This window comes from Taudactylus pleione, unplaced genomic scaffold (genome assembly GCF_031769625.1).
Source record: "Taudactylus pleione unplaced genomic scaffold, aTauple2 ptg000053l, whole genome shotgun sequence".
In the NCBI taxonomy this organism is placed as follows: domain Eukaryota; kingdom Metazoa; phylum Chordata; class Amphibia; order Anura; family Myobatrachidae; genus Taudactylus; species Taudactylus pleione.
The window spans coordinates 30,021,544-30,048,533 of NW_028284455.1; the positions used below are offsets into that span (position 1 = coordinate 30,021,544).

Below are 26,990 nucleotides of genomic sequence, written 5' to 3' on the forward strand. Positions count from 1 at the left end.
CACCTTTCACACCGGAGCCGGGTCAGCACTTACCCTCCCTCCCCTTCAGCGACCCCCTTACCTTACCCCGAAGCGGTCCATAGGCATGGAGGGCAGGTGGGGTGCGCTGCTCCGTTCTGGTTGGCCTGGCAGTGAACTATTGGAGATGTCATCTCCAAGTGCCACTGAAGCTGGCCAATCTGGTGGAATGCGGCACGACCCGGGTCATCGTGACCTGGGTCGCGCCGTTTACACTGCAAAGTGGCACGTGAATGACCCGTGCTCAACCCTGCAATCCAGCCGGATCGGATCCCCGGGTCTATGGACCCGGGTTGATCCGTTTACACGGACAAATTTTTAAGTCTCTGTAAAAAGGGGTATTATTCTGGTGCATCAATGCCTATTTCCCTATAGCTTGTAAGCTTGCGGGAGGGCCCTTTGTCTGTCATTACTGAGTCTTGTTTTATTACTGTTTGTTCCCAATTGTAAAGTGCAACAGAATATGCTGTCGCTATATAAGTAACTGTTAAGGTGCATACACACACAACGATTTAGTTAATGAACGATTTTAGTAAAAGATTTTCTACCTTGGAAAAATGAACTGAAATCGTTTACTAAAGTTGTTCATTTACTATGTTCATTTAAATGTAATGAACGATTTTTATGAACTAACGATTTTTGCATATTAACAATGAAAATCGTTGAGCTGACAAGTCTGACTGAACTACAAACGTGAACGCGCATGAACAATAATCGTTCATCGTTTGACTCAGAAAGTGAACGATTTTTTCAAACGATTATCATTAAATGATATCGTTTAACGATAATCGTTCAAAAAATCGTTGTGTGTGTATGCACCTTAAGTCATGTGGTAAGGTAATGGCTGCACATGGTCTCTGTAAAGCTATGCTTAGTACCTGCTTACATTTAAAAAGCAATTTACTGTGGAATGAAAAGGCTGGAAGTAAATGGATGCAAATACATGAGAGAAAATAAATTCTAAAAGCTAAATAATATACATATACTGTATTTAAAGCGTTGATATCTATATACTTTTTTGGTTTAGTAGCTGTGTAGGTAAACAAAGTTCACAATGGGTTAAACTTTGCTGTGCACCAGAAATAATTGCAGGTGTCAGTCAGTCTGTACTCAGAGCTATCTATGCCCACTTGAAAAGCCAGTGAAAGTACTACAACCTCCTCAATAAGGCTCTTAGATTGGATCTACATTAAAAGCAGCAAAATGAAAATGAGCCTAATCAGATATATATGCTAATGTCGCTGCAGCTTAAAATTTTGTACACAGTGGCAGTGAAAATATGGAAATGCCGCTGCCGCCGGGATTTGTATTGAGAAGCCCACCAGCGGCTTTGCAGATCAGTTGATTTATTTCAGACTTCTGAGCAGTGCCGTAAGTAGCACTATGGCCACCCGTTGCCGGCCCGACCCTTTGCACATGACGTCATCATGTTGCAAGATTCAAGGTCCTCTGGCTATATATATATATATATATATATATATATATATATATATATATATATATATATATATAGAACATGTAGAGGGGCACTCAGTATTCCAATGTGATAATGCCTGGGTGCCTTCCTAGGAACAATGTAGAAATACGATGTCTGTTAAGAAACAGCAACAGGCGGCACTCCACGGACTTTATAGTTGAAGTAAAGTGACTTTATTTGCCAACGTTTCAAGACCTGGGCGGTCTTGTCATCAGGGTGTTCAAGTGTAACATACAAAAAAGCTTACCTTAAATAGCTGTATACAAACGGAAATGTCCATGAGAATCCTCACACGCCGTCATGCAGGGAGGCGCGCAGTGTGTGGCGTCACCAGCACGTGGCAACCCGGAACATGTGTGGACCCCGCGCAGTGCAGCTTTATGGCTCATTTCTCACACCGTATTTTTTCCAGCGTCCAGCGTTTCCCTGGTTACCCACCCCCGGACTGCATCCACACATGTTCCGGGTTGCCACGTGCTGGTGACGCCACACACTGCGCGCCTCCCTGCATGACGGCGTGTGAGGATTCTCATGGACATTTCCGTTTGTATACAGCTATTTAAGGTAAGCTTTTTTGTATGTTACACTTGAACACCCTGATGACAAGACCGCCCAGGTCTTGAAACGTTGGCAAATAAAGTCACTTTACTTCAACTATAAAGTCCGTGGAGTGCCGCCTGTTGCTGTTTCTTAACAGACATCGTATTTCTATATATATATATATATATATATATAATATATATATTGCGCGCAAAATCCACACATGAATCTTCATTTAATTATTAAATCAACGCACATATCTTGTTTTTGTGTTTGATATGATGCATTTCTTTATTCCATCATTTTATCTTAGCTTTTTTTTATACTTTTTATTCACTAGAGTGATTGTCAGGCATAAGGGGGTGGGCAGAGTCCTAGAATCAGACATGTACATATACAGCATTTCATCTCCCCCATTATAATTTGTAGAAAATCGTTAATGGGCAAGACACAGGGGTAAATTTACTAAAGTGAGAGTTTTTTAGAAGTGGAGGTGTTGCCCATAGCAACCAATCAGATTCTACTTATTTATATAGCACCTTCTAGAAGATAATGGCTGGAATCTGGCTGCTATGGGCAACATTTCCACTTCTAAAAACTGTCACTTTAGTAAATATACCCAATAGTCTGTTACATCTGTGAAGGTTTATTTAATCTAATGGGAAGGGTGCAGAGGCCTTTTTAATCTCTACTACCGGAGAACCCTATTCATCTCTAACATATTTGTGCCATTGAAACCACCCAAGGATAGGCGATAAGGCAAAGGTTGTGTAATATACTCTCTTCTATATTGAAGTTAAACTGAATCTTATGCTGGGTACACACTATGCGATATGTTGTTCGTACAGCCAACGAACGATACATCGCGTAGTGCATCTGTGTACAGACGACATGTCTGTGAACTATGTCGTTCAGACATATCTGGTCAGCCTTACAGCACAGCCGATGACAATATATCTGCACAGCTGTCTGTCTGTACGGGGCGACCCGCTGACCACACGTACACTGACCGCAATTGGGTGGGCAAATTTAAATGTAGTTTACCAAATCAGCCGCTCAGTTGTCTAGCCACTGAGGCGCTTAAGTGTACCCAGCTTTAGTTATGATCTTCAAAATAGAGAGTGTGTTTCTTTAAGGAAAAAAATGTAAAACATTTTGGTCTATGGCTTCTTTAGTTGTAATGAAAATGTGAGCCAACACACATCTACTGTGCTTATGGATTTTAGAGGTATAGTAGAGAAACCTATCTGGGTGAGGGTCCTATCAATATTAAGTACATTATTTGCCAAATGAAAATAATCCTGGAACAATGAACAATTCCAAAATATGTGCAATGCCATCCATGTCTCCATACAGTTACGCCAACAAACTTTGGCATGAAATTTTAATGTCTGCATTTAAAAGCAAATTGAGGCTACGGGGTATATTTACTAAAGGTCGATTAAAAATCATTTACCATCCATGTGCTTCTGGGGCTAAATCACACATTTACTAATATTTACAAAAAAAAAAAAATGTCTGTTAGTAAATATGTAATTTAGTCCCAGAAACACATCAATTTTTTAGGATTTTGGTCGACCTTTTGTAAATATACCCCTACAAGTAAACCTGTTGGGGCCTTGCCATCTTTTTAAATTCCAATAAGCCATGTGTAGCTGGATCTTGACTGTGCATGTAAAGTGAGTGGGGGGCCTACTGGAATGTCTGCCCGTGAGTGCCGCACCCTGTGGATTAGATTTACTTTGTTTTGTGGAGGCACCCAGTAAAGTTGCTTTTTCTGAATTTTGAGTGCCGGTCCTGTGCTGTACTATCGATCTAATCCTGCAAAACCAAGAGTACTAAGCATTTCTTTTTTTTGAGATCGCATACAGTATTTCTGCTGCTTAACATATTAAATGATTTTATAGTTTTAAGTTGTGTACACACGACGGGCTGACATCGGATCCTGGGTACACATCAGAACAAGGTAATGACCGATCCCTCGTTCCGTTCTACATTACCTGCAATGGGGCCGCATGCGATCTCGTCCAGACGGACGTGCAGCACAGCCGGACAATACCGTATGTGACCGCGGGAGCGCTCATATTGGCCTTACACACTGAGCGATGCGGCCGATATGTCGTTCTGATTCGGCCGGAGATGACATATCATGCCAACATCGTCTCAGTGTGTACTCCGTTTTATCTTTTAACTGCTAATAGGCATCACACAGCAGATAAAATATTCACATTGACCGATCCATTATAAACATTTAGGGGGTCTATTCATTATGTTAATTATCTCAGTCCGAACGGACCTCGGTAATTCACATACTAACTCGCCTTAAATGCAGGAGTAATTCATCATCGCTCCAGCACAGAGACGGCTGATCCGAAAACCTACAGGTCACGCGTGCGCACAAGAGCCCACGACGTCTGGCTGAAGGAGCCGGACAGGGGCGGAGGGATCCGAAAGGTTCCCTCTACGCAACCCGGGACTCCTTCCCATAGGGAAGTTGCGGACCGCAATTGGGAGCAAATGCCATTTGATAATGGTGAATGCTCCCACGGTCATGCCCCGAAAATATTGTATTTTTGGAGCTTGATGACTTCTGTCCCCATAGTGTATGGGGACAGCGGGCCATTCAGGTAAGCAGGAGATATCTCCTGCTTTACCGTTTTGATGAATAGCCCGAAAACGTAACTTTTTTTGTAGAAATTTAGTGATGAGTAGACCCCTTTAGAAATTACCTTTTTTTTTTTTTTTTCCCCTCGTATGTATTTTTGATGCTAATAATAAAGGGATTGTATGTAGTATAAACAGTAATTTGATGTACCATAACCAAAATAGGGTTGTGACTGTGGTTTATAAGTTGTATAAACACATTTTAGGATCAGTTTGTGTGTGTGTGTGTGTGTATACAATAAGATTGTGTGTAACGTGTTTAGTAAAAAAAATTTGCAAGGAAATGAGGTGTGGGTGGTGAAATATAGAAAATTATCATTTTGAAAGCCGATTTTATTTTCTGTATGTATTTTATTGCAACTATCTCTCACAAAAAAGCACAAGAGGATCCTTTTATTTTGCACCACTACAATCAATAATATAATCATTCCATGCCATTCATTCATATAGTATATTTTAGATTTGCACATAGAAGCAATCTCCTATGCTGTTCGTCTGTTTACTTTTTTTTTTTATGCCACCATTTTCACTGTGTGCGTTATAATTAAAGGTTTGAGGTGTCCGGAAATTGCTTTTTACCCAAAATGTATCAGTGACTTGAAATTTGAAGTATGTATGTATGTATGTATGTATGTATGTATGTATGTATGTATGTATGTATGTTCCTGTAGTAAGTAGAAAAATGCCTTCAGCCCAAACCACAATAATAAGCTGCGTGAAAATGGTCTGAATTATGGGTCAAACTTTCATTTTATATGGTTGGTTGGGAAAAAAAATATTTTCAATTAATTTTTATTGATGCATCTGGTTAGGCAAACAAATTGGATACCAGGGGGTCATGTTAAAATGGGTGGTGAGGACAGCGTTAAATTTAGCTAAAATGGGAGTCTGTTGGTGTATGGCTTGCGCTTTATTTTTAATTTTTTTTTACTAATATCAGAAATTTTGAGAAGTGGAGAATCTGTCTCTAATATTCTGGTGCCACCCCAAATGATCCCTGCATTGGGAGAGGGGGAGCAACATAGATTCAGGGGAGAGATTACACAATATGCCGTTCCCCCGTGCATCTTAGGAAAATCTAGCTAAAGAAATGAAATACAAAACTAACCTTTTGGGTGCATGATACATTTGAAAAAACTGCAATGTTCTATATTTTACAATTCGAAAATTTTCATGGCAGATATTTGCAATATCTAATGCATTAACCGTTTAATACATATCAAAATAAATTCACATGTGAACCATGTGTAAAGTGCAGTTTTTGTAAAATTCCCTAAAAATAGCTTTGATGCATCTGTTTCATGGTCAAGGGTATACTGAACATCTACTCAGTGGCGTCACAAGGGGGGGTGGGGACCGCCGAGGGCTCCCCCTCAGTGACAGGACCCGGGTGCTGCAGTGTAGCATTAAGTGCAGCACTCTGCTCCTGTGACAGTGAGGGAGCCGGCCTTGCCCGCACCTCCAGCAGCCGCCACCACCCCATTGATAAGTTTAACCACAGGCTGGAGGCCAGGCAGCAAGGCTGCGCACATAGTATCCCTTACTGCACCGGATGTTACCGCGGGGAGGGACGCCACTGCACGCCACTGCATCTAATTTGATCTAGAAAACATATCTGCCACAGGTGATTCAGACAAACCTCCCAGCATGGGCTTGGAATGCATGCTGTTAGTGGTTTAAGATCTTCGCAGGTCAGATGTGGTGTCCTAAACGGGCTGGGTATGAAATACTGGCAGCCTGGATGCCAGCTGTCAAAATACCGTCACTATTCTGACGGGGGTAGAAACTAGGCTAACCAACCCCCCCCCCCCCTCTGCCTCTAACCCTACTTTCTTGCATCTGAAATCTCCCCGTTAGTGCCTAACAGTGGGGCTGAAACCTAGCACCTACCCCCCCCCCCCCCCCCAAGTGGCAAAAACTTGACCCAGGCCCGCTATACTTTCTTTTGGGATTCCGGCGTCTACCTAAACAGGTGTTGGGATTTAGGCGGCTATAATTAGTCCCGAGTTGGGATTCTGATGTCAGGATATCAACAGCCGGCATCCCGTCCGTCGGCAATATAACTACATCATAAACGCCTCAGTGGTAAAGTCTTGACAATGGCATATAAGCAGCTTATGATGTAATTGCTGAAAATGTACAAGTTATTTTCTCCAAAATATAATGAAGCTGCTCGTGTTGCGCAGCACAATTAAAGCTTGCTTACTTAGTATGACTATGACCACTTTTCAGACGCATGTCATTGTGTAACTGTTGCATACAGAGCAGTAACAGGGGGTACAATTGCTCCCTGTGCCGGCCCCGCCTCCTGAGAAGGGAGTGTGACCTGCAGCCAGGGGTGGATTGGGAATGTTAAGTGGCCCTGGAAAAAATATTGAAAGTGGACCTTTGTGCACTCGCCTGAAAAGTGGGTGTGGCCTTGTGGAAAGGGGTGCGTCATGCCCACAAGCCACTCTTCCCTGTTTTCGTCATGATGGGGGCATGCCCACAGTCTCTTTGCAGTGAATAAGCACAGCAAGCATGTGACTGTCCAGGGAGGATCAATTTCTTCTGCGGTTCCCGTTGCAGAGAAATCAAATGGGTAAGAGAATATCTTACCTATCTGATTTCTCTGCAATGGGAACCTCAGAAGAAATTGATCCTCCCTGGACAGGCAGTGTCTTGAGTTGGCATTCACTATTCATGCAGGTAATCACATGTTCTTGAAGCCACCTGTTTGTGTAGCTATAAAGCCAATGTCGTCATGCAACAGAGGTTCAACCGGATCATACATAGTAACAGAAATTGTGGGGCAGGACAAAATGTGAGTTTCCTTTTATCAAATAATCCTGATGCCGGCATCCCTAACCCTCCCCCTAGTATCTAGCCATAGCCCCACTACTTACTGTCGGAATGCCAGCGCTGGGATTCTGACTAGTGTCGGGACTCTGGCACTGGCATTCTGAGCGCCGGCATCCCGCATGCCGGTATTACAACTACTTTCCACATACATACATACGAAAATTATTAACAGGAAATTGTGCTTACCTGCCATCCTTTATGATGAATTATGTGACGCTGTACATGGCCTTGCTACCATGGTCTGGATGGGGAAAGAAGCAGAGGGACATATGGAGATGGTGGCAATGGCATAGATGGGAAAATGGAATGAGGCATAGAAGGGGGAGGGGCAGAGGCACAGCAGATAAAGGTGACAGAGGCACACATTGATAGGGGTTTAGAGGCACACATGGGGAGGGTAGGAGTAAAGGTACAGCTGAGGTGCTACCATCTAGCCTAGCCAGCGGAAGCAAGGGGAGGAGGAGAAGGGAGGAGCTGTAGGGGACCTAGGGGTTGGAGCAACATGTAGAGGCTTTGGGAGAGGAAGAAAGTGAAGGTAAGCTAGTCCAGACTCCTGACGTGCCCTGCAAGAGAGGGGGAGGGGAGCAAATATCCTCAATCTAAAACCTGGCTGCATTTAATGAGCAAAAACTGAGGGGCTGCAGGTGCTTCTGACTCGCAGGCAGAGAAGTTTCTGAGTGAGAAGCAGGGTGCAGCTGCGATCATCAGCAGCCCCTCTGTCAGATCTGTGCATTGGTACATTCTGTGCCTTCCTTTACTACTCCCTCCCATCCTCCGCTCCATCTGGCACCCACCTCATCAGTCAGCCTGGCAGCCTCTTATCCCAGCCGGCTGACTGTCTGGCTCAGACTTTACACTCACTGTCCACCAGCCCCCTTAGCTCTGCCCATCTCATTGATCAGCCCGGCCCCTCAGACCCGCAGGCTAACTGAGTTGTCAGCCTGCCCTCAATACTTTGGCCGGCTGCCTGTCAGTTAACGCAGTCCCGGCCGGCAGCATAATGGAAATAGATTAAAAAAAAAAAAGTAAGCGGCTGACAGGCGACCCCACAAGAGCATCGGCCCACCGGGAATCTTCTATGGCCAATCCGCCCCTGCCTGCAGCTCCAGTAAGTGCAGCACTGCCCGAGCATCCATCAGCTTCATATACTGCGCATGGTGCCCGTCTGGAGCGTCCACAGGATGCTCTGCAACAGCAATTCTGGCTGCCATTCCAGGCACCCTTCTAGCCAGGAGCAAGGTCCGTGGGTGGTGATGGTGCCAAACACAAAGCACTGTGCTCTGTGCAGCAGCACCTGTCCCCCCCATAGCTAGTTATGGCCCTGGTTGTAAAACATGCTCTGTGGCACAAATAAATATATCATGGTTCAGTAGAGGGAAGTCTTCTACCATGGCTACAGATTTGCTTTAAAAACAGTGTGTCTTTAGTTTATATGAAGCTATTTTGTTTCAAAATTTGGTATATTGATCAATACTGTTGGCCAGTGCTTTTTCTTGGGATGCAATCGGGAAACCGGCTGACGTGATCCCGACAGCCGGCTTCCCGACTGCTTTATCCCGGCGTGGGTTAAATGACAGGCGTCTATATCTAGACTCCTGTCATTTTCCCCGACGACGGGAGGCAGGTGCCCGGCATCCCGATCGAAGGGATGCCGGGTGCCTCAAGTGGACAGCTGCGAGGGGGAGGGTTTAGTGCACCCGGGGGGGACTTGGAGTTAGGCATCCCCCTGGGAGGGTTAGTGTTAGGCTAGGGGAAGGGAAAGTTAGGGGTCGACCCCCTAGGGGGACTTAGGTTTAGGCAGCGGAGAAGGGGGGGTAGGGTTAGGCACCCCTAAGGAGGGTTGGGGTTAGGGGGGTTAGGTTAGTTATTACTTACCTGAGGACGATCTGGATTTCCAGCGCTGTCGGGCTGCCGGGATCTGTTCATCTGTTGGGCGGCCTTATTTCATACCGATTCCTTTTTCTTCGTTGCTTAGGCAGTCTGTATAAAGTGTGATTCATATAATTTAAATAGGCACAAATCTTTCTAAGTCAATGGAAAATAATATAGCGCATTACTGACTCTCTCATACATGTGTTTGATGTAGAATGGAAACTATCAATGTTTTGAAGAGCACCTGTTAGTTACATGCTACATTACTGTTTTGTTGTGGCTTTTTTTGTTGCTCTGTGTAGCAGCCTGTTGAATTATAGCGCAGCCACGAACGCCGGGTACACATCAGAATGACGTACAAAAGATGTGTTGGTCATTCCAATTTGCCTTCATCCTAGAACACAGGACATAGAGCGTACACACTTGGCAATCTTACAAATGATGGTACACTATATATCATGTCTGAGCATTGTATCCAATGAGTCTTTTCTCTTGTACACACTATGCAATCATCCTGTAGATCACTGGCAGTTCAGGTAATGCCTTCAAAGGGAAGATTGGACCAATGTATCTTGTGGTCTTCCGGTTGAGTGTACACACTGCACGATGTGCACCACATTGTATATGAGCTCTCCCCATCTGATATGCAGCACATCAGATGAGAAGATGCGATGAACGACTTACGTGAATGGGAGATTAATGTCATTCCAATCTGCCTCAAAATTACATTTTCTAATGTGTACCCAGCCTAATTCTATTATACTGTGCAAAAATGCCTTTTAATTTTTTATTTTATTCTCCAGGGCTTAAATCAGAGGTTCCCAAACTCTGTCCTCAAGGCACCCTAACAGTAAGGTTTTAAGGATATCCATGTCTGACCACAGGTGACTTAATTAGTACCTCAGTCAATTGGATTTAACCACCTGTGCTCAACTAAGGATGTTTCTAAAACCTGATCTGTTTGGGTGCCTTTTGGGAACTTCTGGGTTACTTGCCTAGAGCAGTGATGGACAAACTGATTTACTGCAAAGGCTTTATATATGACCCTGACACCTTCAAAAGGGCTGCACATCAACCTTAAGTTTTAATTTAAAAGCAAAAATGACCTCTCCACTCCCCAATCACTCTTCCCAAAATGCCCTCACTTGGTCCAAAATTCCACTACATGCCACTCTGACCTCCCACTTGCCACAAAATTACACCACATGGACTCAGATCTCTTTTTGTACTGTAAACTCCCTCATGTGCAACTCACTCTCTCCCCCCCACCTTCTCGTGCATTGATTGTCAATGTTTTGTTTTTGTTGTTGCTCAACTTTATCTTGATGGATCATAATGAAACAAAGTTTCTAGGAGCTTCCACTTCAAAACAGTGCAGTTTTCATGAAATTGGTTCAGTAACTTTTGCACCAACTTGGAACAAACTGGCAGACACAATGTTCTTCTTATTTTAGTACTAGCTGGAGTACCCGGCGTTGCCTGGGATTTTAAGAATGTTTGTTTACACCTCATCCTCCAACCAAACTCTCCTTAGGCAGGTCTCACGAAAAGTGTGACAAACTTCCCCACCAACAGTCCTAAGGTCTTCGAAGGAAGTAGGACCTGTAACGGTGTAAAGCAAACTTCGGAGATAGAAGCATTTAAAATTTGTAGGATGTACGGTGTAAACATGGCCAAGAGCTTCTGTGGCTCTGATACCATGATGACAATCTACAGCGACTTCCTGTTTTCTGCGCATAAAAACTTTGGGAAAAGCATTCCATGTGTAATATTTTGGCACCTCACAGTACTGCAGGGTCCTTGCAAAGTCATCATGTTGATACAGTTGAAAGAAAAGTAAATGTTGTGTAATTTGGTATAGTCAGAGAGCTGAGAATGCTGGTAAAGCCTTCTAAAGCTCTCTTCAATAAAACATTAAGATCATGACAACACAAAACACTTGCTCCGAGGCCCTACCCATATGCCGTGAGGCCCCACAATGAGCGTCCAGCAAAAATTGTGGTTATAAATTAATTTTAAGAAAAAATTTTAAATCGAAATTTGTTAATTTTTAGTTTCCTCCGCCGTGTTTTAATACGCTCGTATGTAAAATGTCACAATCACACTGGATTTGTATAGAAAGACCGAAGTAGAGAAGGACAAATTTTCGCTTTGATATAGTAGAGAAGATAGATAAGCTAAATCCTTTTGTAATTCCGTATCTGACCTGTAGAAGGCGATGACTATGAAATTAGTTAATTTTTAATTAATTTAAAACCACAATTTTTGCTAATTTTTTTTTTTTTTGATGCCTCCGCTGTGTTTTAATACGCTCTTATGTAAAATTTCACGATAGCGGCTTGTAAACTGTGGATTTGTATAGAAAGACAGAAGGACAAATTTTCATAGATTATAATAGACAGGTTGAGTCTCCCATATCCAAATATTCCGAAATACGGATTTTTTTTTTGGCATGACTCCGATAATGAAACCTTTTGATTTTTGATGGTTCAATGTACACAAACTTTGTCTAAGGCACAAATAATAAAAATATTGTATAAAATTACCTTCAGGCTTTGTGTATATGAAACATCAATGAATTTAATTTCTGTACACAAACTTTGTTTGAGCCACAAAATTATTGAAAATATTGTATAAAATTTCCTGCAGGCTGTGTGTATGAGGTGTATATGAATCATAAATGCATTCTGTGTGTATATTGGGGTCCAATTCCCAAGATAATTATGGTATGCAAATATTCCAAAATACAGAATATTCCGTTATCCAAAATACCTCTGGTCCCAAGCATTTTTTATATGGGAGACTCAAAATGTATGTATGTATGTATGTATGTATGTATGTCTGTATATTCCCTATCAGCATGCAACATCTAATCTCTCACTGATCTTTCAGTCATCTTGGGGTTTTTTAAAGTGGCAAGCCTTAGTGCATTGGTACTCCACCCCCATCTAGTGGCATTACAGTATATTGCAACTTTAAACAAAATGGGAGTATTTGGCTTACAGCTACATTAAAATTATTGCATTCCTTTTAAGTAGCTGGATTGACTAGAGCAGGGGTTCTCGAAACCAGTCATCAACTACCACCAATAGGTCAAGTCTTGTGGATTTCTTTCTTCATGTACAGGTGAGTATCTATTTACAGGGTCAGTAATTATCTCTCCTGCTTCCCCCCAGGCAGAAATCCTCAAATCATGACCTGTTGAGTACTGCATTTGAACTAACACTAAAACAAATTTTTTATAATTGCACAATTGCTAACAATTCCATTATGCTCCTTCTAAAATACATCCACATCATACTTGCCAACTCTCACTCCTAGTCAGGGAGACTCCCTGAAATAGTAACAATCTCCCTGGAAAAAAAATAAATGTATTTATATTTACAAATGGGATCATTCGTATACTTCCCTGCATTGGTTATAACTTATAAGGCACACTGCGGCTACATGTATTTTCTGAAAAGTATTTGTGTGCGGTGTGTGTGGTTTTTTTTTTTTTTTTAATCAAATATATCTTACTAACTGCTTTGGGGCTCATAGGCCTGTAAATCACGCCTCTCAGATGTAGCCGTACACATCCACTTTAACGCGCGCTCATAGGTGTTGTTTTCACAATCTCCCTGATATGCTTTTTCAAAAGTAGGCAAGTATGATCCACATCCCTCCGAACATCCTGGATTTGCTCGCCCGGGAAAGAGTGTGGCCTCATACCCCTCCCATTTCATTACTCTGGGTGTGTCATTCTAAGTAACCTAGTCGGAAGCAAAGCCAAAAAATAAAAGTTAACTTTGCAGCTGAACAAATTATGTTGCAATGCAAGGGGTACAAATATATTTATTTTGCATTCAGGTAAAGGAGTCTGCATGCCTTCTGTCAAAATGCTGACAGCGGCATCCCGATGCTCTGTATCCCGACTAGTCGGGTAAGTATACTAACCCACCCTCCTCCCCTAGTGGTGCATATACGTGGTCAGATTTTTCTTCAGATCTGAACGATAACTATTTTAAAAATTGTTCAATCGTTCATATCTGAAGGAAAATCTGACGTGTGCAATGATGAACGGTGCGTGTTCCCGTTTGTCAGATAACGATATCTGACATCTGATGTGTTTGCAGTCAGTTTTGGACGATTTCCATTCATTTTAATGGTCAAAAATCGTTCAATCGTTTGCAATTTGTTCAGTCGTTCATCTGACATATCTGACCGAGTGTATGCACCATTACCCTCCTTTCTTGCTCCCTAATCCTCCCGTAAGTGCCTAACCCTAACCCCCCCATGGCTAACAACTAAGGCGCCCAGGAGTACTTGCGTTTGGAATGGCAGGATTCCGGCATCTCTCTAAACTGGCGTCTGCATTTTAACGCCGGGATTCCAACACCCGGCATCCCGTCTTATTGTTACCCTACAAGTTAGATTTGGGAATGGCGTGTCCAAACTTAAAGCTAACTCTCTCTGCACATTGTACATCTCCCCCACCTGCAGTGCAGCATGGTTTTACCAAGGTGCAAAGTTACCGGCTTTTTTTTTTTTTTTTACTTTGCACCCAACTGAGAATCAGCCCCATCGTGTTCTGCCCCATTCCCTGCCAAACATAGGTCTACAATTTCTAAGGTGACATTTCACTGCAACATTGCTAATTCTTAATATAAAAGTTATATAATTAGTCATTTACAGACCTCCTAATAGTCTTTGAAGAATATTACATTGATTAAACTACCCTCGTTAATCTATACATACATTTGTTGGTACCCTGCCACAAAAAAACAAAACCCTATTTTTCTCTGAAATAACTTGAAAGTGACGAAGGTAATTGACATCCATCATTGTTCATTTCATATTTAATAGAAATTAGATTGTGGGTTTTTTTTATTTATTTTTACTCTACAGAATATTTTAAATAATAAACAAATGAAAATGGTGCTGAAAAAATTATGGGACTCTTCTCCTAATATTTTGTTTCCCAGCCTTTGGGGGCAATTTCTGTAGCTTTCAATGAGACTTCTGCACCTGTCGACAGGTAGCTTGGTCCACTCTTTGCTTCAGCTGTCTCCAGTGTGATTGGTGCCTTCTCTAGACTGCATGTTTCAGCCTAGCAGCTGCACGTTTCTCCATCCTGTACTTTCACTCCACATCCCACAACAAAACGTCAATATTCCCCACCAGCTCTCCTTTCTCCCATGTGTTCTCTTCTCCATGCATGTTGCTTTATCTCCTGCTCTTTCCCTTCATTCTTTTCTCGTCCAGCTCTCCCTCATTTCCCCCTTTTTATTAGTCTCTCCCCCCTTACCTAACCATCTCTTTGGCTGTAACCCCCCCCCCCCCCCGCCCCCAGCTAATGCTCTCTCCTCTCCTGTTCCCCATTCCCCCCTGCTGTCTCCCCTCTGATCTCTACTTTCCTGCACTCTTAAGTCATAATGCTGTTTAGGCTAATCGCTGCAGCTCCAGGACAGCAGTCAATCAAATCCTGCAGATGAGTCCCGGCCAATTAGATAAATTTTAAAATTCATACCTGATCTTATTGGTTGCTGCTAGTGTGCCAGCTTCTAGTGATTGGTCCTGTATACATGACCGTAACTGCAACTGCTGTCAATGGCAGTTAGTTCCTGTGCAGGGGCAGTGATTTAGGTCCTATTCCACAAATATCTGCCGATGTTTAAAAATAAACCATTTCAATGCAATATTCAAACTACACTTCTAACAGGAGACTGAATAAGTAATAAACAATTCTACAGTGAGAGAACTGCTACATGAATGACTCCTTAATGCGTGCGCTCTGGAAGCCAGGGCGCACACCCCAATGGCTCCCAGTGCAAGTGAGATGGGACGGAGAGTAGGTCCGGCCATCGGTAACAAGGTAAGTATTGGAGTGGGGGGCAAGACTGAGTGAGGTGGGAGGGGTGGAGCGGTGAGGGGACAGGATGAGCAGCTGCAGAACTGTGGAGACTGAGCAGCAGAGATATAGGGGTGGTGCTGGACAGAGCAGGGGTGGGGTAGACCGAGGTGGCCTGCCATATGGGTCCAATATTTTAGCATGTGTGTTTTGTATGTATGTGGCACTCCAATGCTGATCATCGTTCTGCGGTGCACATTAAGAGATTACCATAAGTGTTACGAAGTAACGGCACTCTGAGTCAATGGAGATGGAAAACAAAAGTATACATCAGTCAAATGTTTTCAGGACATCATCTTGCCTTAATAAACTGGAAGGGCGGCTGTGAGCTGTTCCGGTGGGAGGTGACCTGGAGCCCGGCAGAGAGTGGGGGCAGGCAGTTTGGTGTGGGATACAACTATAGGGTAAGTGTTTTTTGTTTTAGGCTGCCGTGTCTGGTCCTGATGATGGGGCTGATGCTCTGAAAAGATTTGACTAATATATACTTATTGCATCTCCGTTTACTCTGAGTGCCATTACTTTGTAATACATACATGTATATATCTGGTGATGTGCGTTCCACGCTGTAGTGCACAATTTGATGTGATGTCTATTCTGCTATGTAAGGCCATCTAATCTACTTTACATGATAGTCTAGCTATGCATTATATGGGATGGGTACAGGATACCGGTGCTCAGATCCCAGCGGTCAAAATCCCAACAGTGTTAGAATACTGACACTTGTCTGTCAGTATTCTAACCCTCCCCGGTGCCCGACCCTAACCCCACTTCCCCAGTGCCTAAACCTAACCTTCCCCTCACCGCATCCTAACCCCCCCTTAGTGCCTAACCCGAACGCTAACCCTCCCTCCAACTTACTTTTGGGATTCCGGCGGTCGGGATGCTTGTGCCGGGATTCTGACAAATGTCGGGATTTCAGTGCCAGCATTCTGAGCGTCTGAATCCCTGCAGTCAGGATATTGACCGCACCCCGTTCTATATGACATGCTGCGTTTCACAGTATAATTGGCTGTTGAGGAACCTGTGGCCCGTTTGGAGCATTTTTCAGCACTGCGTTAATTTGGTGACTCTTTACAGATTTTAATGTAATGTTGTACTCCTAGATCATGTTTTGTAGAAGCAAATTAATCAATATTTTAGTTATTGTTATCCTTGAATTCAAGTCATTCACTTTTTTGTAAAAATTGTGGCTTTTATCACCTGGTGTCTCTTCCTATTTTATTTTGGTTTTCCAGATTCTAATTTAAATAAGATGACATAACTATGGGGGTACCACATACTCCCCCACCTAAGAAGTTACAACAAAGCATATACATCAGTAACATTCAATACTTTTAAATACAAAAACAATAATTAAGCCCTGAACTGGGTACAGTTCTATTAAAGGGCCCGCCATTGTGTCTGGGGGAAACATGCTTGCCTGGAGTCTCTGATCCTGTTAGTAACATTAGGTCATTACACAAAAGTGGCATCACGAAGGACCAGGTTTGAATAGAGAAGAGAGACAAGCTTGGTGAATTGTGTTCCCCTATTTTACAGACCCAATGACACACATTTGCAATGTACAATGCAATTTTCTTAAGTCGTAATGAATGTTCAGTAGAGTAACCAGTAAGGGTGCCGGCGTACGCAACAGATTCTATACCTAGCAATATATAACAGCAACACATAGCAAGCGCAAGCTCTTGTGGCAACATGCATTAAACAACTTTAGACCTTGTAGGTATACACCATTTCAGTGATGTGTAAGCTCTTGTGGCAGCACACAATAAATAGCCATGGCTAAAAGGCCACTCTAGGAGAAAATCTGTAACTAAAAGGGCCCTTAAAATGAGTGGTGTGAACAGATGAGCTTCCTAACACTTGTAGTACTAATTGGAACAGGCACTGTACAAACAAAAAAATGGGAGAGCAGATGCTAAGTGGGAACCCCTTACTGCACCATCCCAAACCAAAGGAGGAGCCAAGGCCATTCTATTTCCAGAGTTAGGCTAAGGGGTTTGTAACCAATAGTGAGTACACAAGTGACCTGGCTGTCTCACCCCTAGCATCGGCGCTGGTGCCTCCTTTTAATATCCAGCACTGTCGGGATGCCAGACACAGCACCGCTCTGTGCTCAGTATGGCCAGGCTCTGTGTTGGTCATTCCTGATGCTCTCTCACTCCAGTACTGTGTGGTGTAGTCCTGGGCCCTGGATGGCTTTTATTTTTCTGGGGTCCTTCCTCTGGGGCTCCCATCGCGCTGCCTGTCTGTCCAGTTCCTCTGCGATCTTTTGCAGGGGTCCTCTCCCATCCATCCGGGGCATCTCCAGTGGTTTCTGACCGAGTCTTTGAATCAGCCATTCATACAGTGCTGCGGCAAACAGGCCCATTCACTGGGGCATCACGCACGCCCAGATCTCCCGTCCACAGGGATCCTCTCTCCGCAATCCAGTAACCAGATAGTGTCCTCAATTTCTGGCAGTGGCTGCACTCCTCATCCTCAGTGACAACAGCAGCCACAGGGGACCTTGTGGGGTCTTTGCGCTGGCTCTTTGCAGCTGGGATACATTCACTGCAGCAGTACCCTGACTCCTGCCAAGGAATAGCTATCGGTGGGTTGTCCATTGTTATCATCAATGGACCGATCGGTGATTGCCATCAATGGCACACAATTTATGGTGAACCATCGATGGTTTGCACCCCCTCGATGGTACAAATAGCTCCTGCTCATCCATCGTGGCAGAGAGCCATTTGTACTCTGCCATTGATGGCAATAGCTGACATCCTATTAATTGAAACAAAAAATACCCAAGCGCTAATAAACATAAAAATAATTAATCTAAACAGTAATAAAAAATAAGAATGTACATATAGAATAAATTGAATACAGCAGCAGAAAACGGTATGTGCTTGTGAAGGCACAATATATACCTGAAAAACAGGTGGAACACAAAACTAATAATTGTATTATCTGCGCTAATTGGGATGAAAAGAAGACCTGTCTGAAAATAAAACACAATATCATTTATCAAAATATAAAAGGAAATTTAATATCCTGAAACAAATATGACCAGTCATAGAATATCACCTATAATACAATAATATTAACTACAGAAGATTATTATAAGCTAAATAAATCAATAATACACTACAATGTATAATAAAACCTAAAGGAGGTGGAATTAACAGTATAAGGATTGTATTGTGTGGTACTCGAAGAATGTAATTTTACATCAATTGATGCAATATATTTGAAGTCCCGTATCTAGTTCAATAGAACTCAATCAAGGTTCTGTGGAGTTTTGTGGACATCCGTAATAGCAATGCTGGCATTGAGGTATAATCATACGCTGTGCACACAATATATGGACAGGGGGAGCCAAAGAGAGGCACTTCTCCAAATGGAGGTACCAGGCATCAACTTTCTGTCAGATAAGTACAGTCCTGTAACTCACGTGTTGTGCCCAGCCTCAACCTTAACTGCAACAATGTGTCAGCACAGCGTATGATTATACCTCAAAGCCAGCATCGCTATTACGGATGTCCACAGAATCTTGTTTGCGTTCTATTGAACTAGCTACGGGACTTTAAATCTATTGCATCAAATGATGTAAAATTACATTCTTCGAGTATCACACAATACAATACTTATACTGGTAATACCAGGTTTTTTAGGATCCACCTCCTTTAGGTTTTATTATACATTGTAGTGTATTATTTATTTAGCTTATAATTTCTGTAGTTAATAATATTATTGTCTTATATGTGATATTCTATGACCGGTCATATTGTTTCAGGATATTGAATTTCCTTTTATATTTTGATAAATTATATATTATTTTCAGTCAGGTCTTCTTTTCATCCCAATTAGCACAGATAATACTGACATAATAGCTGACATCGACCAGCAACGATTGATGTTTTGAAAACCTCGATTTGTCATCCCTACCTCTGCCACAGCTGTTGACCCCACACAGGTCCTGCTACACATCCACCTATAACCACTGGCTGGGATACCCTCCTCTGCTTACCCTGCAAGTGCAAGGCTCCTCTCCCAGCTACATAGCTGTATTGCCGCCTATCTCTCTACCATTATTCGGGACCCCTGGTACTGTTTTTTTTTTTTTGCTTTTTATACATAAGAAGCCAGCTGACCCCACTAAGTCATGGACCTGGCCTTACTATTGGACCCGGTCTTCAGTTGTGGCCAGCCTCCAGGGCTATTCTCCCCTGCAATTCTGTCCTCCAATCCACAGTGGGAGTTGATTCACTAGGTTTTCTGTAGCTGGCCAGGACCGGTTCCAGTCAGCCTGCAAAGTTCATGAAGAGTTAAGGTCCCTGCTGCTATAGGAATGAATGGGGCATATAGAAAATAAAAAATTATCTACAGAGTCTTAAGGATATTTGCATGACACATAACTAACTAGAATTTGGCTGCTGTAATTTTGCCCTTTTAGTCTGTTTTCAGGAAGAACTAAATTTTTACTAAAAAAGAAAGTACAATAAGAGGTGCTATCCAGAGTCCATTCAACTGTAAGCTAATCAACAATTAAAAACAAGGATTTATAAACACATTTATAATATGTGTGTGTATATATGTGTGTGTGTATATATATATATATATATTCTCATTTATTAGTGTAAAAATGCTGCGTATAATCTGGTAGTCACACCAGAGGATTATTCTCACAAAAGAAAAACTATACAAATAGACAAAACCGCGGTATCTCTAATAGTGCGCTAAATGCAACCTGTATCCTCCCAAAGGAATAATAACATATGAATAAAAGACTGTGTGAACATCCTTTAAAAGGTAAAAACATATTTAATAAGCACATATGCAATCTAAAAGACTCATGCAGGCTAATATATGCAAATCAAACGCAAGACAAACATGTAGCAATTATATGATTAATGATTCCACCTATTGGTTATGTGTTTGGGGTATATATCTAATCCACCATAGGAAAAAAATGTAGTCCCACAAGTAAAAATCGCTGAGAAATGAGAATTCTCCAAATATCGCATATAGTTACCGGTATCACTCGGTATTAGGGTTAAAAGTGGCAGTGTCCAGCAGGGTTAATAATAACCTGCAGTTTGTGCAGTCCCTTGGCTGTAGTAAACTCCCACAGACAGATGATTCCAGAGTGGCTTGTCTTTAGATCATCCGGTTCTTTAATTATGGTAGAAGTCTTTTTCCCAGGAAAAATAATATGCAGTGGAATGCCCACCAATAAATGAGGGGTCCTGTGATGGTGGGATTGACTGACTCGTTTCCCTGTCACAGATATGTGTTGCTAAGTAATGGCACTCTGAGTCAACAGAGATGGGGGAAAAAAAAGTATACATCAGTCAAATGTTTTCAGGGCATCATCTTGCCTTAATAAACTGGAAGGGCGGCTGTGAGCTGTTCCTCCTATATATCTCTATCCAAAAGATTAGAGGGCCATCGCCCCTCAGTTAAAGCACACTTTATCATCCAAGTCTATTAAAGCAAGTTCATGCACAAAAAATAGTCAAAGTAATCCATATATACTTATACAAATTCTTGTTGTCTGTCGCCTTTTGTCCTATCACAGGCCGTTCTAGACTAAGGCAATGAACATCCTTGACACCATTTTCACCAGCAAAATAAATGACCACCCTGCCAGGGTTAGGTCACATCAGTATTCAAGCCAAACGTCTCAGTAAGTGTGTGCAAACATCCAACACCTGTTAACCCACATTAAATAGCCATCCAGCTAATTAATTAGTGACTCAATGAGTATTCACCATTCAGATTTTACCCCTCCAGTGCGGCGTGCGTTACAACGTGTGCTCCACGAGCACCACCTCAAGTGATCCAGCCACATGATCGACAGCATGCATTCCAGCTCCAGTACGTACGTACCACCTGGCATCCCACTGTTTCGCAAGTACAGCCATCCTCCGATGACACGTCTCGCGAGACTCGGACACTGCCTGGTCTAGACGCTTAACGTCACAATATGACTGAACTGTAGTGTCTGTATATCACCTAGCACCCAGATGCCTGGGAGTACCGCCATCCTCTGATTTATATGTGTCGCAAGATTGTGTGGACACTATACCATATTACGGCCAAGCTACTAAGATTACTGGCTGATACAGCCGTATTCACACTTACGCCTGGGGTTTAGAAATCATATGGTACCAAATTTCAATACAACTATACACCACCCTTAAATCATCGTACCAATTTAGAATAGCTAGGTTGCTGGACTTAGTTTTGCTTTTCACTTACCGATACTGGATATTCTTTTACCCTATACCATTTACAGAATTATTAAATTTTCTTTTCATTAAAAATTCATACACGAAGCGAAGTTTAATATTTTGTATTAAGACATTTTTTATAAAAAATTCTTTGTTTTATAAGGATTTTGGGTACCTACTAATGTTTGGCCATTTTTTGGGTGTTTATTTGGTGAAGGGTTTTGCTTTAGAAAAATTATGGTTCCAGTGGCTTCCCTGGAGAAGTGAAGGCTACGAGATCGCCACTCTATAGAAAAATTATCTACATTATGGACTGAACTTCCTATCTATACAGTTGGATTTTTTCAAATTTAGTCCTTATATGGACCTTGAAGTATGACGTTGTCTTTGGATATTTTATTAAAATTTGTGCGATTGAACCCATTTTGGATAGTGTTGCGCCCTCTGGTATTTTTTGTATTGTTTATTTGGTTTCCATTAACAGGGAGTCAGTAATGAGGTGCTGCATTAAGATAGAGCGCAAGAGGAGAAGGGCATAATTTTTGTTATAATACATATTCCAACACACACACACTGGTCCATAAGTGTTGAAACACCATTCTAAAAAGGAAATGAGTAAAGAAATATTAAAATCCAGTGTCTACACATATGCTATGGGAGTGGGGGGAAACTTTTTTGGGTATGTCACCAGTATGGCAGCCATCTTGAAGTTGGCCATCTTGGCTGCAACTCATATTTTTTTAAATGGGAAGGTTGTCATGTGACATATCAAACAGATGGAGAATTTCATAAGAAAAACAATGATTTTCTTAATGTATCTTTATTCATTCTCCAGTTTTAACGGAGCTTTTGTAGGTAGTGACATCAATGGCACTAACACAAATAGAATGTGTTGAAATAGTCTTGATATCTGGAGGACGAAGTACATGTGCTATTGCAAATGATTTCACCAGCGTCACCCAGATGGATGTGGAGATAACCTATATATACACTTTTTTTATTTTCCATTATTTATTATATTTTTAATTTTTAAAAACCTATCTTTAACAAACTTTTTCTTGGCAAAAAATTATTTCATGTAATCCTCATATTTTCTTGTACTATAGTAAGGATATCCTATAAGACAAACATTTTATAATAGTGCTAAACTCATTAGTCATTATATTCTAATCACTTCATTATATCCTGTGTGTGTGTGTGTGTGTGTGTGTGTATGTATGTATGTATATGTAATATATATATATATATATATATATATATATATATATATATATATATATATATAGTCTATTGTATGGGTGCCCTATGAGGAATTAATCCTCAGACTTGATGATATAATCCTTTAAAGAAGAATACTGATATTATGAATTCTCTATAATAATTACACCTATAGATTAAGTTACACAATACTTGGATCACTAAAAAAAAAAGTATAGATATTTATCAGATGATGTACTAAAATACTGCAAAGCAAAAAACCCCTGATATTACAACTGCAGCTTAACTGTTCCATCTAGGGGTTAGTACTATATCTAGGATCCAAAAAATAATATCCATATATAATATTAAGTAAAGAACCATATAATTCAATAGGATTTAGACCTACAGTTGTGCAGTATGAGATAATAAGCAATGCGTGCATGGGGTACTGTGAGGGGAATATGTGACCGGACAGTCACTATAATCCCCGCAGAGGTCAACATGTTATGTTTATAAGACACAATTTAACTCAATGGCCTCATTAAGACCATCCAGAGTTGGTTGCATTTGTATATCCAAAAGAGTTCTTGTTGACACAACTTTTGGTATCTATCTCCATCCCTGAAAGTGGTGCGTATATGTTCTATCCCCACCAATCTCAGATCCTCTGTTTTGACTATCATGAAATTCAGCAAAATGCCCGGATACGCTGTGATTCATTACTTTATTGGTTATGTTTCTTCTATGTTCAAGAAATCTTTTGTTTCAGAGATCACGTTGTTCTGCCCACATAGTATTGTGGACCGGAACAGAGAAGAACATATACCACATACCGTGTGTCACAGTTTATAAATTGTTTTCCATTTTTAATTTTATTTTCTCCAAACAAAGTGATTTGGTTTTAGCGTGTGCCCACATGAAATGCATTTACTGCATTTATAATACCCACAAGGTCTTTGAGGGAGTCATACCTTACTCAGGAAATGGGTGGTGTTTTTAATAATGGAATTGAGAGTGGACAATCTTGTCTGTAAAAAATGATCAACATAAAAGGAAATATTAGAGGAAAGTGAAAGTTATACCAGAATATATAAGGCGACCAGGGGGTGTAGTGAAGGATTTGTGTAATTTGATAAATAATAAAAAATGTGAGTGACCAGGTAAGGATTAAATAAAAATATCCTCTCTTCCTTCTCAAATGCTACGTTCCAGTCACTCAACAGCTCCTCGAGGTAGTTCCTAGTAGGGTCTGAATCCAATTTTCTGTAGAATTTTTAATTTTTTTTTATTTTTTTATCAAGTTGTCTTGGATTCTTTGATGTAATCCGTCCTATCTAAAATTATGAGGCCGCCTTTATCTGTTTTTTTTTTTTCTTATAACAATTGAGCTGTCTTTTACCAGTTCTTTTAGGGCTTTCTTCTCTCTTAAATTTGTTTTATATGTTCCCCTTTGGAGCCACATAATGTCCTGAAATCCTCCATTGTAGCCTTATAAAATTGGTTGATACTTTGTGTCTTAACAAACATTAGAAATAAATCTGATTTTATTTCCGAATGTGTCTGTTTTTGAAATCCTATATAGGGATGGTCTGTAGTACATCATTAGGATTTTGATTATCTGTATGTTTAGATTCTTCTAGAAGCTCATTGAGAATACCAATGGCATGGGAATCTTGTTGATCCAACACAATTGGTATCACACTCTGTATTTCTACTAATGTTCTTGGTTGCAAAATTTTTTTTGCAACACCGTGTTGAAGTAAAGCGATTCAGCTCCACAAGTAATTCAAAAACATTTGGGTCAGCAGTGGGAAAGAACTTCAGACCTTTATTGAGGATTAAAGGCACACATCCACTAGACGACAAGCTAAAGACTGCACGATTACAACATTGTAATCGTGCAGTCGTTTGTCTGTGATGTGCCTACACTGAACGAGCAGTTGTTCAGTGTAGGCACATCAATCATCTGCAAACATGTTGATCCTGACTATATCGTCCAGGTTGTACAACATATTTGTACAATGGTAGATGTCTAAACGACCAACGATTTTCAAACTATTATCGAACGATAATGATATAGTTATCGTTCAATTGCTCAATTTAATCGTCTAGTTGATGTGTGCCTTAAGGTTTTATCTGGACTTAAATTTCTTGATGATAAATTAAAAATGCCTTGTGTTCTACTCCTTCCTGAAAATAATCCAGCAGATGAAGTGGTTTGGCATTTCAATTCACACAGAAACCATATCTTAGCAGGAGGTTTATTTTTCCATTTTAATATTTTCTTTTAACGTATTGCTTCACACAAGTGTTCTACATGCTCCCCATAGTGATGAATGTTACATTTAATTCAACCTTGCAAAGTTTCGACTGAATTTCTTTTCTGCTTTTGTCTATAACAAAAGAAAATATTTCATAAATGAAATGTTAATAAATATAGTCTACAATTTCCATTATGTTGCTACATAGGGCAGCACAGTGCTGCAATGCTAACCACTGAGATCACTTAGTTTAATTATAATCAGAGCCTTATCTGTATTGGGGTAATAAAGTTTATTCACAAAAAATGTTTGTAGGTTATTTTTCTTGGCTTCTTCCAAAAGTGGATGTTTGTGTGTTGGGGGGGGGGGGGGATTTAGACACTAACCACCATTGAGGCAGGGACTGATGTGATTACAGATGACACAGAGCTCAGAAATGAGCTCTCCCAGCATGTTTGGCTCATCCTCTGCATAATGTAAAGCTTATTGAATCCAAATAGGAGATTGGTGCTTTAGAAATGTTATCTGTCCATGAACAGTGGTTTCCTCACTAACATGTTTGACATGCAGTGGTTGACTAACTTTTTATTCCATTGAATTCAATGTATTTAAACTAAACGCAAATACACTGAACGGTATACCAAAGCACTCTCTGATGCACATAACTCAGTGAGTATGGGGTCATTGGGAACAGTCATTTTAGTTTTCTGACCCATTTTCATGCATTGTACATGTATTTAAACTGATAATGCAATGCCAAAAGTGGCTATAAAGCAGTGGTTGCCATCGTTAATTGAGGTGTGAGCTCATTTTAGTAAAATGGTACCCCCTGAAGAGCTACTAAAATTGTAGAAAAAAAATCTGGCTACCTAACCAAACAATTGAAGGTCATGCAATGAAATTTCAAAAAATGTTTTGTAGAAAATAATGCATTTAATTATTGCAGTGATATTATTGTAGTTTGTAAATAAAATGTAAGCATAGGCACATTTCACCTTTACTTAACGACTCTAAGGAGGTGCAATCGATATTGTATAGGCAGGGCTGCTGTGTGATTTTCCGGCAGGGCTGGTTGGGGGTCCCTCAGTCCACAGTAGCGTAGACACCGTGGGTGGAACCACAGGGAAGCATGTCAGGTGATTGCTGTAGAGGCTTGCGCAATCACCTGACGTGCTGCCCTATGGCTCCACCCATGGTGTCGACACCACGGGGGAGCACACGTCGGGTCACTTCCTCCTAGTTTACTCAGCAGTACTACAGCTAGGTGAGCTACCAAAATTTAAGAGCGTGAGCTCGCAAGCTACAGATTGGCGACCACTGCTACAAAGCCTTAATATGCTGAAAAGCAAATTTAACACTATGGCATAGCAGCAGTCCTCTGGGATTCTGGAGAGTTTTTTTTATAAAAGTTAAGCAAAACTGAAAAGCATTTACCGCTAGTCTCAAAGGTGCCAAATATTGCTATATCTGTAAAGATTTGGTGCAGTTGGACAGTTGCTTTGACAGCTTTTTGTGTTTGACGGGCAAACACAGGATTTAGGGGGGTGTTACTATATATGCACTATACCTATCATCTCTAATAAATAAAGAATAACAAAACTATATATACACCCCACCCCTGTTGGCTTAATGCCACAATGCGCAGGCATATTTGTAGGGGGCGGATCCAAAATGTCATGATTCTCATAGACTGCAGATATGGGCAGAGACTAATGTCTCAGAAAAGTAAAATTGGGTCCATCAATGTGCGCCACTGCAGTGTTAAGTGGCCCATACACGGGGCGATTTTACACACTATATACACGATATCTATCGCAATGATCAATCGTGCATAACGTGTGTGTGTGTTTTAGCATGCTGTACGACGGCGATGCGCGTCCCGGCCGTCTTACATCGGCATCATAGATCTTATGGAAAAAACCTAAGACCTGCGATCCATCATGCTGTTAAATAGGTAAACTAAGCATCTTGTAAGATGCATCGTTTACCATTCACAACAGCATGCGATG

The 26,990-nt window shown here is 41.3% G+C and overlaps 1 protein-coding gene across 1 annotated transcript in view; it reads left to right on the forward strand.

The window, feature by feature from the left end:
• The window catches only part of CMTM8 (CKLF like MARVEL transmembrane domain containing 8), a 62,744-nt gene that overhangs the window by 24,092 nt on the left and 11,662 nt on the right, over positions 1–26,990 (forward strand). The window lies entirely within an intron of this gene.